This window comes from Haemaphysalis longicornis, unplaced genomic scaffold (assembly GCF_048455015.1).
Source record: "Haemaphysalis longicornis isolate Haplotype H1 unplaced genomic scaffold, Haemaphysalis longicornis Haplotype H1 scaffold_10, whole genome shotgun sequence".
NCBI classification, from domain to species: domain Eukaryota; kingdom Metazoa; phylum Arthropoda; class Arachnida; order Ixodida; family Ixodidae; genus Haemaphysalis; species Haemaphysalis longicornis.
The window spans coordinates 117,124,759-117,128,434 of record NW_027526204.1 but is presented as its reverse complement, the minus strand read 5'-3'; the positions used below and the strand labels follow the sequence as shown (position 1 = coordinate 117,128,434).

Here is a 3,676-nt window from a genome sequence, read left to right as displayed (position 1 = left end):
GACAAGACAAAAAAACACGCAGGACAAGTGCTTGTCCTGTGTGTTCTTTTGTCCCATTCTCTCGTGCACAAAGCAATAAGCTTGGACAAACACAACCAACTAGTCCACATGGATGTTCTGACAATGCTGCTTGCATCTTACAACACGTGAAACGCAGTCCTGCAGCATGTAAGCCACGATGAAAAGAAAACCTGCTTGTACAGTACAGCTACTGTACTGTACAGTCACTGTAAAGTTGACAAAGCACATTTATCTCAGGTGGAGTCAAAAGAATGTATGACTCCTTTAACCTGGCACGCTGTTTCATCTCCAACCCGGTTACCTGCTTATGGTGATGCGGAAATTGGTCCCCAGTATATACGAGGTGAAAACCTATGGTACAGATACCGTATTTTCCCGCGTATAACCTGCAAAAAAAATGCGAAAATTTCAGTGGCAAAGTAGGGATGCGGAAAACACGCAGGGTTTTTCCTTTACTGCAGTTTCATGGCAAAGCGCGTTGTAACACTGACTAAGCCTTCCATGGCCGCGATTGCACAAAACATGACCTTGTGTACAACAGTGAGGACTGCGGCTCAAGTGATAGCTCTAGCAAGAACAGTGACGAGTGAATAGTGACTTTCACCTTGGAGTCAGTGTATCCTACTTGCTAAAGAAACACTTTTTCTGTCTACATAGTATGTCACGTGTTGCTTGAGCAGTAGCTTTAGTGCAGCCTTTCCTGTATCAAATGTGTGGGCAATACACGAGGAATTTTTTTTTGTTTTTCTGGCGGGCTGAAAGTGGGGGTGCGGATTATATGCGGGAGCAGGTATACGCACGAAAATACGGTATGTTGAGGTCCTAAACTACAGTCTCTTTCGTCTGGAGCAGGTTTTGTTACAGGAAGGTAATGAACCAGTGGTAATATTAATCAGCGGTAAGTATCACACAGTAGACATACAGATTATTTCGGTCTTGCTCCTAAGCCGTTGTCACACTTCCCAAAGGCGGGTGCAACTTCAACAAAAGCAATGTTTTATTTCATTAACTCAAACCAGCCCAGCATAAAATAACCTAACCTTTAAACTGCTGCTACTGGCTCTTCAGGGAAAGCTTTAACCAAGCCCTAAGGGTTTCGTATTAGCAGTAGGAATATACTAAAGTGCAAATATTGGTTATTCCAAGTACAAATAAAACTTTGCCGTAACACGAAGGTATGTTTTGACTATCAGGCTTACCTTGAGCCTTAGTTTCACCCAAATTCAATACGGGGAAAGAAAGGTCCTGTTTACACTGAATTAGTAGGCGCATGCTATTGAGTACGCGAGCAAGAATCGTCGTCGGGCCTTACAGAGTTGTGGTGAGATAGTAGTCGAACAGATGGCAAGATCAATGCAGCAGCCACAGAAGAGATGGGCGGGAGGTGCCCAGCACAAGTCGAGGGAAGGGCTGGCGCCATTGCGTGTGCTCCGGTGCTGGCAGCCAGAACGCATGGCTAAACAGCTCGGAAGGGCTCCCGGCAGCATTGCTTCCGTAGTCTGCAGCCACTGCATGTGGTGAACAAGGAGCAGCGTTAAGTACAGGCATCTCTCAACAATATGTAAAGGCAACACAGGCAGAGAGAGAAGGCCCTCAGAGAAGCGCAGCCAAGCTTGTAGTCATAGGAACAGGCTGGCTGGCTGGCTCACCAATTGAGTCGTGCAATAGTGGTAGAGACTCCACTGACACTGGGAATGAACCTCTGTGGCTCTGGGCTGCGTTGCACTTGTAGTTGGAATACAGCCAGAATCCTTGCAAAAAACAGAAGTCATCCTGATACAATATTTTTTCTACGGCTGGATTAGGAATCGTGCAAGTGTTTGTAAGCTTGACTACTTAGTTACTTTCCTACGCACGATTACTTGGTTACTTTTCTACGCGCAACTTCGACTTAACAGGCCTCAACCGGCTCTACCAGGCGACAGAGCTTCGTAGCACTAGTACGTTTAAAGGCGTGGAAGATGCGGCGCTGCAGGGAATGCGTACAAATAAAAGAAGTGAACGGTGCACAACGCTCATGTTGCAAAGACAGGTCACGACAGCCATCTACCCGCCTAGGACGCGATTAGTCGTCCGGTTTCAAAACAACACTAAGCAAAACCCCGCACCGCCACCAAGGTACGCACTGCCACTTAATTACAAAACTTGCTTTTGTCGATGAAGTGCGTACGTAAACTTGTACGCAGCATGCATAATCCTTTTCCGAGCCTTAACTATGCTGAGGAGACCCCGCAGATGTAATCGCCTAGTGCCACTTGAATTGAGATTTCTACACTATAACGCAACCGCACCAAAGTCTGGTGGCAAACACCGCCAACTACAACAGGCGGCTTATGTGCGTAGGCATGCAAGCGGTGAAACGCAGCGTTTTTGTAGTCAAGCAGGGAAGAAATGGTTCATTTTAGCCGCGACATCAACGACGAAGCCTTGTCAACTACACCGTAGGAGCAGTTTGCAGTAAGCGGTGCTAAAATGCTTGGGGTTTTAGAACCACCTGTACCTACCATTGAAAACATATCACTGAAACAATAGAAGCGGCACTGTTTAAGGCAATACTTGCTGTGTATCAGGCCAATCACACCACCTTGCACCACCGCCACCGAGTTGCTAAACTCCCGTACGTCGCGGTTGATTGATGATGCTTAATGGCTTCGATCCAGCCGGCCGACTGTCAAACTGGATTCGGCCAGTTTCGGTTTCGGCTTCAGTTTGCTTTAGGTTTCAGATATTTGCATCTCAAATTCGGGTGTTTATAATATAGTAAAATTTTTAATCATTTTATACGCAGAAGGGAGACTGGAGATAAAAGGGAGAAGACGGTGACGCTGAACCAGCACCTAGATCAAGCACTGCGCAAAGCAATTTGGCAGTTTATCAACTACAGAGCCTACTCTCTTTAGGCATATTTCGATTACTTCACTTTACATCAACGCGTGGAAAACAAAGCTTAATTTTGTTGGGGCAGCCACACCAGACGGTAAATAAACTAATGGTGATCCTTTACGTAACGTGCAATTGACACTAAGGAGAAACTATCTGTATTTGTGATGGTTACCCCTGTTTGCTCTGTCTGTAGCAACGTTTTTAAGTGGGGGTGGTGGTGGTGATTTATTAACAAAGGAGGGAAGAGAAAAGGCCTGGGGATATTGTTGAACTCAACGGGGAGTAAGTGCAATGCACTTCTTAAGCGACCCTGAACCTGCGTCCACCGACGATGTCCGCGCACGTGGAGATGGGCGCGCGCAGCCTGGCCGCTGACATGGCACATACCCACGTGGGGGATTGGCCAGGAATCTCCTCGTCTTCCTTGGCAACGGGGGGAGATGGGCGCGCGCTGCCTGGCCGCTGACATGGCACATACCCACGTGGGGGATTGGCCAAGAATCGGGCGTGAGAAGGGCTAATGCACCTGCTTAAAGGAGTACTGACACGAAATTTCAAAGCTGAGATCCGCTCTAGCAATCAAGTACAACGACAACACAAATAGGTGTCTGTGAATAAATGCATCGTTCTTTCTTTGTAGTTGTGTGTGTGTGTGTGATCTCTCTTTCGCGAACATTACCGAACCGCGCAAATTCAACTCGTGCATTCGCACTTTCACATTCTTCCCCTCGGGGAAATGCGGGGAATTTTTAGATTAGGTCAGTTGGCAAAG

The 3,676-nt window shown here is 47.0% G+C and overlaps 1 long non-coding RNA gene across 1 annotated transcript; it reads right to left on the bottom strand.

Annotated features, from left to right (window-relative positions):
• Positions 1 to 322: 322 nt before the first annotated feature.
• On the bottom strand, positions 323 to 2,633 carry LOC144159176 (uncharacterized). The gene is made up of 3 exons (XR_013320263.1): positions 1,671 to 2,633; positions 1,334 to 1,529; positions 323 to 407 (listed from the first exon to the last, which is right to left on the bottom strand). It is a non-coding gene; the product is annotated as an uncharacterized LOC144159176 (long non-coding RNA).
• Positions 2,634 to 3,676: the final 1,043 nt, after the last annotated feature.